This window comes from Oryx dammah, unplaced genomic scaffold, assembly GCF_014754425.2.
Source record: "Oryx dammah isolate SB20612 unplaced genomic scaffold, SCBI_Odam_1.1 HiC_scaffold_20, whole genome shotgun sequence".
Taxonomy (NCBI): Eukaryota; Metazoa; Chordata; class Mammalia; order Artiodactyla; family Bovidae; genus Oryx; species Oryx dammah.
This window is the reverse complement of record NW_024070204.1, coordinates 36576774-36593242: the sequence shown is the minus strand read 5'-3', so window position 1 is coordinate 36593242 and position 16469 is coordinate 36576774. Positions and strand designations below refer to the sequence as shown.

Here is a 16469-nt window from a genome sequence, read left to right as displayed (position 1 = left end):
CAATTGACTATTTTTCCAAAGCAAAATCCCCCACTTATGTGAATACTAGATGGAAGTGTTATCCTTACTATCTCAGAATGAAAAATGTACATATGTTTTATGGAAGCAAAGGTGTATGTAGCACAAGGTGCAAGGTGATTAACTTTTGGATTTATGTGCCTCATCAAGGAGATCGGAGAAGGCAAGCAATGGCACCCCACTCCAGTACTCTTGCCTGGAAAATCCCATGGACGGAGGAGCCTGGCAGAGATAGGAGATCCCTACAAGAGATTAAGATGATGCTCGTGGGACTTCCCTGGTGCCTCAGTGGTAAAGAACCTGCTTGCCAATTCAGGAGACCCAGGTTTGATCCCTGGTCCAAGAGGATCCCTCAGAGCGGCTGAGGCTGTACACCACAACTACTGAGCCTGTGCTCTAGAGCTCAGGGCTGCAATCACTGAAGCCTGCAGATTCTAAAGCTGTGCTCCACAATGAGAGAGGCCATTGGAATAAGAAGCCCTCACAGCCCAGCTAGAGAGTGACTCCTGCTCACTGCAAATAGAGAAAAGCCTGTGCAGCGATGAAGACCCAGCATAGGCAAAAATTTAAAAATGAAAAAAACAAAAACTTTTTTAAAGATGATGCTTGTCAAACAAATGGGGCTGGGAAAGGGACAGAGGGGACACACAGGCAAAGGCTGCATATCACTGCAGAGTACCATGTATTGGTGTAATTGCAAGCAGACTGGCTTAGCTGCAGTGTCAGCCATGGGAGACGAAAAGAGGCTGGCCAGGTAGACAACAGTCAGATCTGGTCAGAGGGGACTTTGGGAGAATGCGTTCTCTCCAGTTTGGAGATAAGGAGCTTTTACCTTACGGATAATGTCAAGTCACTAAAAAATTCTAGGCATTCGATATATATGTGTGAGAATGGCATTGATATAGCCTGTTGTGGCAAGGGTAAGAAACTGTTAAGTATGTAGCTACTGGGTTGTTTTCCATAGTAGGGTCACTCCACATTATTATTTTAATTTTATTTCATTTATTTAAAGTATATATGTATGTATATATGTATACATATATATGTATATGTATAGTTGGTATCATTTTTCCCATATAGATTATTATAAAATACTGAGTAGAATTTCTGCTGCTATACAGTAAGTCTATGTTATTTATCCATTTTATATTTAGTAGTGTGTATATGTTCACCCCAGTTCCTAATTTATCCCTTCCCCCCACCTTTCCCCTTTGGTAACTGCAAGTTTGTTTGCTGGGTCTGTGAGTCTGCTTTGTAAATAAGTTCATTTGTATCATTTTTTTTTAATTCCCCATACAAGCGATATCACATGATATTTACCTTTCTCTGACTGACTGACTTTACTTAGTATGGTAATCAGTAGGTCGGTCCCCTACTTCATTTTGACATTAAATGGTATGGCCATTTCAGAGGAACTCATGCATCCAGGGACATTAAATAGAGTAAAACTCCATTTAAAAGCCTCACACATTTCCCTCCAAGTAACTCAACATAGAAAGCGATGTTCTATTCCTACTCTCCTACGGCTGCAGTCCTTCTTCCACCTGATTGCAGTAATTTGGAACATTCCTGTTGTCTTTTTTTCCAGACTACTTGTCTGTGGGAACAATTAAAATGCATTTCTCAGTATTTATATGTGCAATCAAAGGTTTTATTAAAAAGTTGACTTTCCTGGCACAAGTGAGTTGACAACCGTGGAAACCCTTCCACTGATTCTAAATAAAGAACTGAAGACTTTTCACCACTAACAGATGAATTTCATTTATTTCACAATAATATAAATGTGCGTATGTGGGTGTGTGCCCAGTCATGTCCAATCCTTTGTGGCCCCATGAACTATAGACTGCCAGGTTCCTCTGTCCATAGAATTTTCCAGGCAAGAATACTGAAATGGGTTGCCATTTCTTCCTCCAGGGGCTCTTCCCAATCCAGGGATCAAACTTGTGTCTCCTGCATTGGCAGGCAGATTCCTTACCATTGAGGCACCTGGGAAGACCTACATATATACATAGGAAGACCTATATATATATATGTATATATATGTATGTATGTATGTATGTATGCACAGACACACACACCCATATGCTAAGTTGCTTCAGTTGTGTCCAACTCTGTGCAACCCTATGGACTATAGCCTGCCAGTCTCCTCTGTACATGGGATTCTCCAGGCAAGAATACTGGAGGGGTTGGATTTCCATGCCCTCCTCCAGGGGATCTTCCCTGACCCAGGAATTGAACCTGTGTCTCTTATATCTCCTGCATTGACAGGTGGGTTCTTCATCACTAGCGCCACCTGGGAAGCCCTGAGAGAGAGAGAGAGAGAGAGAGAGAGAGAGGATGTATATGTATTTATATACACATATATAAACACAGGGAGACATATATGCACATATATCCTCATTTGATTTTTAAACTTCATTCTTACAGGTTAAAGAAAACTACTATCTTAATGTTTTGATTTTTTAATTTACACATTACCAATACCTAACTGATAGAGTTGTTATAAGACTTAAATGACATAACATATAATGGACCTAACATAAAGTCTCTTGAGAGTCCCTTGGACTGCAAGGAGATACAACCAGTCCATCCTAAAGGAGATCACCACTGGGTGTTCATTGGATGGAATGATGTTGAAGCTGAAACTCCAATACTTTGGCCACCTCATGCGAAAAGCTGACTCATTTGAAATGTCCATGATGCTGGGAAAGATTGAGAGCAGGAGAAGGGGACAACAGAGGATGAGATGGTTGGATGGCATCACCAACTCAATGGACATGAGTTTGAGTGAACTCTGGGAGTTGGTGACGGACAGGGAGGCCTAGCGTGCCGTGGTTCATGGGGTCACAAAGAGTCAGACATGATTGAGCAACTGAACTGAACTGGGCTGAGCTGAACACACCCTTACCCAAAGCAAGTGCGTGCTCACAGCTCCACCTCCCTCACTTCTGGCAGATTAAACTTGGATGAAAAGAATACCATACTCTATTTGCCTGGACAATGTCAGGAAAAGTATGGAAGCCTACTTATGAAAAATAATTTTTTTGTCCTTTATAATAAGGAAGTTCAGCGATGGCTGGATCCAGGGCCTCAACTGGATTAGGTTTATTATATTAGGTTTTATAATTATATATATATTATAAATAACTATACATAAACCTAATATTATGATTAGGTTTATTAGATCTCTCCTTCCCCTCCCTTTTCTCCCACCCTCCTTCTCTTCTGTCTTTCCCTCCTTTCTTCCTCAACGTTGAGATGTTGGCTCCATGCTCACTAGTCTTCCGAGAAGTGATAAGGACAGCTGCCAGCAACTCTAGACTTAAACTGTACTGACTGAGCAGTCTTGAAAGAGGAGAACACTCCTTCTAACAGCTTCATCAAGATTGTCCCAAAAGTTTGGCATGACCCAAAAACCATGGAAATCCAGAGAATCATCAGGAAATTCTTATCACAACCTCTTTGCATCAAATGGGTGTGTTCTGCTTAGAATATTTCATGGAATTCTGGTAAATTCAAATAAAGATAAATAAATTAGCTGACAAATATTCAAAGATAATTACTCTGACTACAGGGGTGAAGAAGAATCACTTTGGGATCATAAAATAAAGACTTGATTCTAGCCTAGAAGAATGAGGGGTTCAAGCTTGCACATACAAGCCTTTCTGTAGCAGAGTAAATTAGAAAACCCAGTGACCAGTAAGTGCCTTTATAAGGAGAGACTGAGACACACCCGAGGGAAGAAACTCATGTGAAGACAAAGGCAGAAATCGGAGTGCCAAGGAGCTCTGGAAAGTGCTGGCAATGACAGAAGCCAGGGAGAAGGCTGAAACAGATTCTCCTTCCGAGCCTTCAGAACTGTGAGAGGGAGAAAAAAATCCCTGTTTAGAAATCCAGTTGGTGGTGGTTGGTTTCAGCAGCCATAGGAAGCTAATACAGATGGCAACATGCTGCAAAAGAATGAAAATTAAAGTTCTCCACAAAAGAGCCTATTTAATAGTTTAGTTCACTCCATCTTTTTACAGTCCATGCAGAAGCCAGTTATCATGCTGAGAGTTTCCTTTGTCTTATCTGTAAGATGGGGATAATCATATTTTTTTCTGTCAACTTAGAGGAGTCTATGAAAATCAAATCCAGTCTTTCTACACTACACTGGATATTCCCAAGTGTGTTTAGTTGAACTTGAGGGTTAGAATGGTTCTGTGGTAAAGTAAGTTTAGAAAATCTTAGATGTATGACTTTTGTCCAAAATACTCACAACACAGGTTATTAGATAAAAGACAAAAAGAAGGCCAGTAATTTGGAATCTGTTTAGTCTCATTTAACCCCATATTCTCCAAATTTCTCTGACCAAGAAGTATTTCCTTTGAGGGACTTCAGTTGATACATTGCAGATGCTTGCATTGATTTGGAGCACAGCTTATGAAACACTGCACTTTGTAAGATAATGTAGGAATTATTTGTGTAATTATTTATGTTGGCTATAGTGGAGAACACTTGGAAAATCTGCAGAAATCATCACTCGTCTTCATGGCAGTGCTCCTGACTTTGCAAACTGCCCACATGGCTTCTGTTGAATGGAATTGGAAGAACTGTGTAAATGGAGTAACAGGTTTGGTAAGACGTGTACTCCACCCCCAAGTTCAGGAGCAACAGAAGTTCCCCTGCCTCCAGGAGGAAACAAGCATCTGCTAAGACGCCTCCGTATCCTGGGCCCTGTGACAGATAATTTCACAAATGTTATCTCATTTCACTGAAATCTTTGTTGTCTTAATGTTTTTATCCTAAAACTCATACATGAAAAAGATATTTAAGTATGAACATTTATTTCCTTTAACATCAAAAACAACTGAAAATTACATTATTTATTAGCACTTTTACTGGCAATAGAACATAAGTAAGTACTTAAGAGTCTAGCCCCAAAACCCAGATCAGGTATATTTTAAATTAGAAAGACTTTTTTTCAAGACTTTCATTTCACTGGACCACCAAAGTGTTAGTCGTTCAGTCTTGCCTGACTCTTTGCAATCCTATGGATGAGGCCACCAGGCTCCTCTGCCCATGGAATTCTCCAGGCAAGAATACTGGAGTGCATAGCCATTCCCTTCTTCAGAGGATCTTCCCAACCCAGGGATCAAACTCAGGTCTCATGCACTGTAGGCGGATTCTTTACCCTCTGAGGTACTAGGTAAGGCCCACCTTATAGTGTGCTTCAGTTCAGTTCAGTTCAGTCGCTCAGTCTTGTCCAACTCTTTGCGACTCCATGAATTGCAGGACGCCAGGCCTCCCTGTCCATCACCAACTCCCGGAGTTCACTCAAACTCACATCCATTGAGCCGGTGATGCCATCCAGCCATCTCATCCTCTGTCGTCCCCTTCTCTCCTGCCCCCAATCTCTCCCAGCATCAGAGTCTTTTCCAGTGATTCAACTCTTCGCATGAGGTGGCCAGAGTACTGGAGTTTCAGCTTTAGTGTGCTTACCACCAACAATTTACTTTTCATCCATCACTATACAGTTGCTCCCTTTACCCATTTCACCCTCCCCTACTCCTTTCCCTTTGACTGCTCTGTTCTCTATTTCTATGTGTTTGTTTTAGCTTGGTTAATTCTTTTATTTTGGCTTTTCATTTTTTTGTTTTGTTTTGTTTTGTTTTGTCTTCGTAGTCCACATATGAGTGAATTCATATGGTATTTATCTTTCTCCATCTGACTTATCTTACTTAGCATAATACTATTAAGGTCCATCCATGTTGCTGCAAAAAACAGAAGACTATTTTTATACATGAAGCTCAAAGAGGTGTGGTACCTCAGCTTGGGTAGCATGGAGGGAAAGCGAGCAAGCCAGGGTATGTGATCACTGGCAGTGCAGGTCCTCTTCAGGAAGCATATTTATACTCTTGTCATGAGAAAAGCAGTTTAGCAGGGAACCTGGAAACACTGCCCCTAACTCCTGAGGATGAGCTACATATGAGCGATCTCTAATGAACCCTGGTGAATTTGGCAAGAACCAATATTTTAATCAAATTGATTTCTCCAGGCATATAAAATGAGATACTCTTTTGATTTCTTCGGGGTACCGAAAAAAGCTATAGATTCAAGACCATTCTGTTTAATAAGTGCAATCAATTATTGCATGTTACAACACTGGTCACTTTGTTAGTCATTTCTATGCTGGATACTTCCCATGCCTCTCTGTACTTAGTCTCCATCCTGCTTCCCACGCCTGCTCTGTGCCCAGAGATAGTGACCAGTGTGGAGCACATCACATGACTGCCTTCTTCTTTGTTCCACACAAGTGTTCTTCCAGATTGCTCTCTTCCCCCTCGCTACTCCTCTCCACAGCTCTCAGATCTTCTATTGCTGGTCTAAGGATACAGCACCAGCCATTGTGTTGCTTCCTACCCACAACTTGATAAATTGTACATATCTTAAAATCTCTTCCAATTACCCCCATTTGAATGTTCAATCGTTTTTCTTTGGGGCACTCTTAGTATGCAGCTTTGGAATGCTGCCTCTTTAGCCCTCCCCCTTTACCATGTCACTAAGATGTAGGTATATTCCCATTTTACAAATAAGAAAAGAGAGAGCATTTGCCTGAATTCACAAAAAGTGGGGGTGGGGGCAGAGTCATCCTTTGAACCCAGGTTTGTGTGAGTCTAATGCCTGCACTCTCAAATGTTCATGATATTGCACAAAAGCAATTCTAACCAATAGTAAGTGAAAAAGCATAGGCAGTTATGAACTAATAGATAAATCAATTCACAATGTATTTAAAATGTTAATTTAAAAAATCACCGTATGCCGACATTTCACAAGCATGAGCTCATTTGCTTACATGCTCTGACCCCATCATTACATCATTTTAGAGGTAAAGAAAGTGAAACTTATCTTCTAAACAGTCCCAACAGAAAAAACTTTCACAGAAAAGCCTCAGGGAGCATAATACCCTGAAGAGTATTTTATTAAAGACACAAGGGTGAGACACAAGGCAAAGATGCCAATATACCCCATGGTGAACAAATTAATAACTTTCTAGGAGTTTTTCTCTTCAAAGCTCCTTCTGGTCTACTCTACCTGAGGGGGCCTCCTGCTCCTCCTCCTCTTCTGATCCTGTGTTCCAGTTTGACCACCTGTTCTCCTCTCTCAGGTTCCCTCCTTGCCTCCACATTTTCTATGCTTCAGCTCTTTATACAAATGTCAATGTTCTTCCCCAGGTATATAGCCCAAACTGCACACTTCAACCCGTCCAGGTCTAGACTGTCAGTGAGTCATAATCTAACCTCTTAAAGAGCAATTAGAATAATCTATCCTATATCATCTATCTACCATCTGTCTATCTATGTGTCATTCTCTAACTAGGTATGTATATCTAGATGTGTATGTCTGTGGAAGTATTTTGAATTACATCAATGGCTAGTTTTCTGAACAGTATATAGAGTGGGAGATTTAACTTCCAAGCAAAGAAGTTCTCCAGATGGTGTCTGAAGATGAGAGAAAAGAAAAAAAAGAAAAAAGAGAAAGGTATTCAGAATTTATATAATTTCCTCAAGGTCACAACCAATAAATAGCAGAGCTGGAATGTGAATGCTCCGTAAAAAGTTTGTGTAACCTTTTATGTTTTATTACAGTGAGAATACAAAAGAACAATTTTATTTTTCCTCAGTGACAAGGAAGAAAAAATTAGTCATATTTAATATACAAGTTAGCTTTAAGCATTTTGAACAGATTATGTTTCTCTGCCTGGAATGCCATAAAACCGACCACAAGTTCCCAATTGTCTGTGGGTTGCTTCTGTGGTTAGTATTGTCAATCAACTGAAATGGACCAAAGCTTGGCCATCAGGCTATTCAATGCATTTGATAATTACTGTAACTTGCCAGTCACTGATCAGTAAACCAAGATTTTCTGAGGACCCATTCTGTGCTCAGTAATGAGCTGAGAAGCCTTGTGTGATACATTAAAAATGCAACACATGTTCTCATTCTCTGCCTGTAAGAAATATATTGCTGAGGAGTCAAGAAAAGCACATAAAGCGATCATTCACTGTGTAAGATAGTAAGATAGTACATACTCGTGTGCCAAGCTGCATGTGTGAACTACAAACATTAAAAGAGAGAAAAGTGGTTTGGGGTGTTCATGGGTGTTTGTGGAGGAGCTGGGCTGACATGCTGGGTGATGAAGCTCTGATTTCTCTTTCTGCCTTCTGCAGGTTAATTACTAGAGGTTAATCATTAGATGTCAATCCTTCAGTCCAACATCCTCTGGAAATAAATTCTAAGTAAAAATGGTTACTTTCTAAAGGTAGCAATTGTTTTAAAGTGTTTTCCAACTAGTGCAGAGGGTTTCTTGCCACCTAAGATGTCTCAAGGAGGTTGTTCAGAGCAGACACCTCCTGAAAGCTGCTTCCGCAGCTCACATTGGTCTTCTGTCATTCCTCAGCAAAGCTCTGAGAATCTCAGCTCTCTTCAGACTGCTCAACAATCAAGGATCCCCAAGCGGTAAGGAAAGCACACCAGAAGCCCCACAAGCCTCCTCATTGGCTCCCCCGACATCACCACCAGCTCTGGACTTTGTTCCTCCCAGGGATAAAGTGCAGGCAATGCAAGATAAACATTCCAACATGTTTGTGTGTCCAGGCCTTTCCAACTCTGGTCATCCCTAGTGTGTGGCCTGTCAAGATCACGGTAGAATATTTTACTCAATAGACCTGAGCCCTTAATAGTCCTATTTCCTAACCACCAGCTTTTTTGGAGTCACCAACAGAGAAAGGATTGTAGGGGAGAAAAGAGATGATTTTCTTTTTCCAGTGTTACTTCTGAATCCTTTACCTTCTAGTCTTCATGAATCCTCCTGCTCATCCAAAATAAAGTGGAGTCGGCCTGCCAATTCCTCCCTAAGAAGCAACCACTTGACTTGCTCCACATGCCTGACCAGAAAATCTGAATATGTATGAGCATGTGTAAACACCCGCGTGGCTGGGGGGTGGGACAGCTAAAGGGTAGAGTCCATTCCTCTGTGTTGGCCAGATGATGTCTATGTCACAGTGTCAGTACAGGAAAAGTTGACAGGAGAAAAATGACATGGGAAAGGTAAAGGGATATTTTGGCTCTTCTTTTAAAACTCAAAGCAATAACATAGTCCCTGACAGTCAAGGTTCAAAAAGCCAGCAGCATAATTAGTCTGTTCAAGTCTCAGCAGTTCATACGGTTTAGGGATTTAAGGAATGGCATTAAAATGCCATAAACATAATCCAAAGAATAAAGTTTTGAAAACTGTTTGGTTTTAGTTTAGGGGTTTTTTGTTTTGTTTTGTTTTTAAAGAAAAGACTCACTTGCCTTTATGAGTCTCGTCATAGGGATTCCATTTCAGAAGCATGGGTTTTAGAGAAATAAATAAACAAAATTCCAAAGCGCACTGAGATCTCGCCAAGAGGGGGCATTTAGAAGCTGATTGCACCAGAAGTAAGCGGGGAATCGGGGCTGGGGGGCACAAGCATTCACTCATTTTCATGGAGAGGAGGCAGAAGCCCATATGGTGTGACTTCTGAAGGACTGTGGGGCACACAGGCTTCCCCTAAATCAATCTTCCATGCTTTGCTCCTGTTTTAAAAGTCACGTTTTATTTTAAAGCCAAGATTTTCCATGTGTGTTTCCTGAAGCCCCGGGCTTCTTTATCAGTGCCTGCAGAGTTGTGGAGGACGCCAGATGGGTGGTCTCCCAGACCTCACTCTCACTCTATTCCCACTTATTCCTATTTTATTTGTTTGAAAATTTTACTAGCAAATGAATTGAGCTATTTAGTTGGTAAAAAGGGTTTTACTAAGAAGTAAAAGCAAGAAGAACAATAACAAACCATTCCCAAATTTAGAAAACTTCTGAGTCAAGTAGTGTCACTTTCAGCTGACAGGGTATGAACATGCCCAGTGCCGATGTGGATTAAGAACACAGGACACAGCATTCCCAAGAGGCACCACAGCTCCCTTAGCAAAGAGCAGAGCTTTGAGGCTGGAACCCCAAATCTATAATATGATGGGGGTGCTTCCGGGGGGAGGGGCGACTGGAACAGGTAAGACGTCAAAAAGGGATGAGGAGGACCAAGGAAGGCTAAGCCCCAGGAAGTGACACACTTTAGGGACCTGGTAGAGTGTGCAGCATGAGAACACGGAAATTTCCAGAGAAGGTGCTAAAAGGGGCTGAGGACACGGAAAAGATACGACACATAATATCAAATGCATCAAATGAAAGATTCAGCTGATGCCATGTAAAGAACCTCAGATATCAAGTGAGGGGAGAAACTGAAAATCAAGATGCAAATTTCTAAGTAAATTGCATGGAATCAGGTACATGATTTGGGGCCTTCACCCACTTTGGGGCTTCCTTGTTGGCTCAGATGGTAAAGCATCTGCCTACAATGCGGGAGACCCGGGTTTGATCCCGGGGTTGGGAAGATCCCCTGGAGAAGGAAGGGCAACCCACTCCAGTACTCTTGCCTGGAAAATTCCATGAATGGAGGAGCCTGGTAGGCTACAGTCCATGGGGTTGCAAGGAGTCGGACATGACTGAACAACCTCACCACATCCACTTCAAGGGTATAAAGATTCCCCAACTGGAAATTAAGAGGGAGATTTAAGAGAAAGTTTTAGATAGAGAGGGTTTGCCTGGTGGCTTAGGCCGTAAAAAAAATCTGCCTGCAATGCAGGAGACCAGGGTTTGATTCCTGGGTCAGAAAATCCCTTGGAGGAGGGAATGGCTAGGAGGAGCCTGGTGGGCTACAGTCCATGGGGTTGCAAAGAGTTGGACAATACTGAGCAACTAACTCAACACTTTTAGATAGAGAAAGTCTTACTGTGAGTTCTACCCTCCACTCTAGGACAAGGAGAGAGTGTGAGGCAGACTCCTGCCTTGGAGTTTAGTAGGAGAGCTTTCAAAGGAGAAACTCTAAGAGAAACTGCTTCTGTTGCTGAGTTTGGGAGGTTCCTCTGACACATACTAAAGCCCCTCTGGTGCTCTGGGGGAGCAGAGAGAACTGTGCTTAGGAAATAACTTTGTCCCCCTTTGACTGCAAGTCAAGATCTGTGCTGCCTATAGCCAGGTGGAGATGTCTGGGGTCCTTTTATGTGGGATCCTAAACACATGCATAAAAGAACTTCCGCCAGAGGACAGGGAATTGGGTTGGAGAAGATCTGTGCAAAATGAAGCACCAGAAAAATCGGAGGCTGAGAGGTGAAGGGAACAGTAGTTCAGAGGTGAGGAGAACTGCTGTCCTCTGAAAGCCAAGCAGGTTGGGAGTCTGGAGGACCAACTGTGAGGCTCTGAAAACAAGAAAACAGCTTACAGACAGCACAATTAAGTAGATTTTTTCTTTCCTTTTGGTCTTTCCTTTCCTATCTTCAACCTCAAAGTCAGAAACAACAGCTATTGACTGATGAGAAAGATGAACAAAGAGGCAAGATCATCGCATCCTTTTCTCCAAAGACAAACTTGTCCAGTTCCAGCTCTAGCAAATGAAGGACGTCTTATTTGTGAATGCAAATTGGAGTTAATTAACGTATTATGACTGAAGATCCTAATTTCTGAAATAAGACTTAAGAGATTTGGGGGTCTCATTTTATAAAATTAGAATGACCAGAAACGTCATTATGCTTGATACTTTTCTTCTACAGCGGGAAAACAGTATCTTCCCCAATGAGTTCATCTTAAAGTGGCAATCAAACAAAAATGCCTTTTAATGATAAGCCCATAAACTAGGCTTGTTTACAGAACCAGTTAAAAATGATTACAGGACAGAATTGATCCCACTCCCATTTTAACGTCCCGGGCAGGTCTTCACACAGAGCTGAAAAGTAAAACGCCATACACTGTGGTCAGGGGAACAGTGATAAATAGAAGGATCCAGAGAGGATCTGGAAGGTTGGGTGTATGTTTGTGTGTTTGTTTGGTGTCTTTTAGTTTTTCCTTTTGCTTCCCTGATGGCTCAGTGGTAAAGAATCTGCCTGCCAATGTTGGAGACATGTGTTCGATCAAGAAAATCCCCTGGAGAAGGAAATGGCAACTTACTCCAGTATTTTTGCCTGGGAAATCTCATGGACAGAGGAGCCTGGTGGGCAACAGTCCATGGGGTAGCAAAAGAGTCGGATATCACTTAGCGACTAAACAAAAACAACAAATTTTTCCTTGCAGAAGATTCTTGCAGAGCATTTAGCCTAGGAAGTCTCTTGATTTCACCACATGGCAGAATTCTGCAAAACTCCACTTACTACAGTAAAAAGAAGTCTATCTTATGTATTCACACCATACATATACATATAGATATAGCTATATATCATACCATATACCCATCTCTCTCTCCTACTTATATTTGTTTATAGGAAAATGAACCCTAGACCTAAAAGTCCTTCTGTTTTCTTTCTTTAATTTTTTGGGCAGGGGGAGAGTAGTTTGTATCCTTTCAAAATATCAGATTGGTCCTTATTTGCTTCTCTCAGCAAGACCACTCACAGCTTCTCAAAATGGGAAACACAGTCACAGACAAGAAAGAAAAAAAAAAAGATTAAACTCAGGAGAAAAAAAATATGGATTCATAAGACCAAAACAATAGGCATTCTAAAACAACCCAGCACTGATTAGGTGCAGCAGGAAATAGGGCTGGAATAATGGCTCAAGAATTACAGGAAAGAATCCCTTCCAGGCCTTTTGGCTAAGATCAAGTGTAGTATCTGTTGTTATCAGATGTATCATCTATCTGAGGACAATACAGTAAATGGAGCAAATTTTTAGAGCAGGGAATTGAGATAGGAGCTTCCTTAACTTCTCTCTACACAGACACCTGGTATTCTCCAGAAATGGTGCAACTCCCTGTCGTAACAACAGTTGCAAAATGTAAATTTTGCCTTCCTCACATTTTTTTTTCATTTCTTTGTTCCTCAGCACTTGCAAGTGAGGTATTAATTTTTCTCCTGAGGTTTCATGCAGCTTTGGCTCCACCCACTAAATTGTCACAGGGAGGATTTTGTTTCTTTTTCTTCCCTTTTTGGCCTCACTTCTGTGACTTGGGGGCTTCCCAGGCGGTACTAGTGGTAAAGAACCCACCTGCCTACAGACGCAGGAGATGTAAGAGATGAGGATTTGATCCCTGGGTGGGAAAGATCCCCTGGAGGAGGGCATAACAACCCACTCCAGTAATCTTGCCTGGAAAATCCCATGGACAGAGGAGCCTGGGGGTCTACAGTCCTAAGGGTCACAAAGAGTCTGACCTGACTGAAGCAACTTAACATGCACGTGTGACTTGGAGCCCGTGGGTTGCTTTCTTTTGAGTATGGTATTGACCTCCATGGATTTTTAAACAAGGGTTTGGTGAGTATCTTCATTATTACCACTCTTTGGTTTTATTTGATTTAGACGTGTCTGACTCTTGCTGACCCCATGTACTATAGCCTGCCAGGCTCCTCTGTCCATGTTATCCTCCAGGAAAGAACACTGGAGTGTGTTGCCATTTCCTTCTCCAGGGGATCTTCCCAACCCAGGAATCAAACCCAGGTCTCCTGCATTGCAAGCAGATTCTTTACTGACTGAGCTATGAGGGAAGTTCTCTGTTGCTGCTATCATTGACCCAAGGCCTCTATTTCAGTAGCTCTCAGAGCAGCAGCAACCCCAAATCCAAGAACTAGTTTTACCCACTTTGTGTTAGCTGGCATCTCCAGGTAACCAATGCTTCAGCTATTTTCCAGGCTCCATGCTGTTCACCAATTCAAACCTGACTATCAGATGTTTATACCTTCAATGGTCTGCCCCTGCCATCCTGCCCTTCTGGGTACCCTATGCCTATAGTCACAAGGAGCCAGGCTCTCCCAACCCTTTCACTTTTCCAGTCTCTTACCCCATAAGGCTCTCTATATTCTCTTGGACATCTTCTTCAACCCTGCTCAGAATTCTGAAATCTTGTTCTTCATCCACTCTATTCTCAACTTCCTTCTCTTCAAAAAGAAAGAAAGAAAGAAAAGAGTTACAGGAAAAAAAATATCTGACAACCCTGTTTCCTTGGGGTTTTAGGAAGCATTTCTAATGAGCTGTTTTATTCATAAAATATTTCATAACAGTTTATCTGAACAGTGCCTGATAGTCTTCTGGAAAAAATGTCTAATTCTGTCCCTTGACCCACAGGGGAAGAGCTTGCGTGTCACAAAAATTGAAGGGAGGCTTGTGCATTTCTGGATCCAACAAAAACAAGAGTGGCATTGATCAGTGTTGGCCCAGGTTTCCACCTTCTTACAGACAACACTAAGGTACATTTACTCATTTATGGGCTTAGTAAGAGACAAGAGTTGAAGTCAGTGGTAGTTTAGAGGAAAAGCTCAGTCTCCAGCCCATTACTAGCTGGATGATGGCAACAAAGTCATTTAACCTCTCGAGGCTTACTAACCTAGACACTAACCTCTCAGTGTCCTCACTTTAAAGCAAAACTGATACTAGCCCTAACCTCATAGGAGTTTTATGAAGATTCAACAAGCTAATGTTGATGTGGTGACCATGGTAAAGAACTGCTCATCTTTTATGTCGTGTGAATCACTGATGAATAACCCCAGCTTTTGTTGTTTGGGATCCACTATCATTTATTCCCACAAGGCTGCTCCCAGCTAATAGTCAAGCACAATACTGGTACTAATGCAGATCACTTGAGCTATAAGACCTCTGGCCCACAAAAGTGACTTTGGCTTAAAGACTCCCACTGACTTGGCAGAACAGTTCTTGGAATTGCATTGCGGCTTGAAACTCTTCCTATCCAGTCTTCCATCCTCCCTGTCTTCTTCCACAAGCATCAGATAATCACTGTGGTAAGAAGACTCCTGCCACTTTCTTCAACCTCCTCCTGTTTTACCCTTCACATGTTTTTACCCACAATAAGCCTTTTTCTTTTTATCCAATCTTAGTGTATACAAACACAGTTGGTAAAAATCAACATCTAGTGTAACAAAGATACACAAACATGTACAGTTATCTCTGATATGTAGTACTTGCTCTGTAAATAGCACTTTTATTATTAACAAATAGCGTGATTGGTAGCATAAACCTGGGAATTCAGAAAAAGGAAAAATCATTTCAAACCAAGACATTCAAAAAGATGTTGTAGGTAAGATAGATTTAGAGCTAGCTGGAAGAATCTCTAAAGTAAGATTTGTTCGAGATGGGGGGTCTAAGAGAGATAGGAGATAATAAAAGAAACACAGAGAGACTTACTCAGTCCCTCTTTTAAGTGGTTAAAACCCTGCCTTCTAATGCAGGGAGTATGGGTTCCATCTCTGATCAGGGAACTAAGATCCCACATGCCATGCGGTGCAGCCAAAAGGAAAAAAAAAACACAGAGAGTGGCTGGGAAATGGAGATGCTTCTAGACTGGCTGGAGTGTAGGGAGCATGTGCTGTTGTACTGCTGTATAAGTCTAGAAAAGGAGGTTGAGGATAAACTGGAGAGGAATTGTATGAGTCAGTTGTGCTGTTGTGCCAAGTAAACCCCAGCTCTCAGTGGCTTACAACAACAGACATTTGTTTCTCATTCGTGTTCCATGTTGGTGGCTCCCACGGCTCCATATCATATGTCTTCTCAACTTATTCTTTGACTCAGCCTGAAAGATCTGTTCTTCCTTGGGAAACCTGGTTTCCCCAAGGCAAAGGACTGGCAGAAACATATGATGTCTTTCGAAGCTTCTGCCAGAGACAAGACCCATGTCATCTCTGCTCATATTCTATTGGCCAAATAAATCATATGGCCACGCCTGACATCAGCAGAACAAGAGATACCCCTCCAACATAGGAGACACTAAAAGTTACATTGCTGTGGACGAAGATATATAGTCCTCTCTCAGGAAAGAGGGCTAAATAGTTGATAACAAGAAACTGATCTACCACAGGTGAGAAATTGTTCAGTCGACCATACATCAACATTTAATATCTTTTAGTAGGCCAGTGAGATCATCAGGGTTGCCTTTGGATATGAGATGAAATGAAGGAGTAGAGAAGAGAATAAGGCTGCATTGAACAAGGCAGGAGACACAGACAGGCAGGCTAATGTCATGACAGCTGGTATTGACTGTGCCTTCTCTTCTAGGACTCAACTCTCTTGTCTTTGTTCTGAGACCTGTGCAAGCGGATGGAGACAAAAGTCACCTGTTAGAACAAGGAACAATGAAGTCATTTTCTAAGTATCTAGATATAGAGGGAGGTAGGGCCAGTTCTCAGGATAGGCCTCAGAAAACTGTGAAAGAGAAATCAGATTTATCTTCAGAGCCCACTCTCCTTGCACCCCTCCTTTCACAGGACCTCAGTTTCCATCTCTATGGAACAAGCCCCAGCTCACAGTGCTCTCTTTTTGTCCCCAAGATGCCCAGGGGTCCCCACCTGTGATCCCTCACAGGGCCTCCCACACCCTCCCAAGTGACTCCCACTGCCTCGGGCCTGA

The 16469-nt window shown here is 41.9% G+C and overlaps 2 pseudogenes; one reads left to right on the top strand and one right to left on the bottom strand.

Moving 5' to 3' along the window:
• Positions 1–16469, bottom strand: part of LOC120879383 — a 91614-nt pseudogene that overhangs the window by 73380 nt on the left and 1765 nt on the right.
• Positions 12695–12873, top strand: LOC120879711 (annotated as a pseudogene).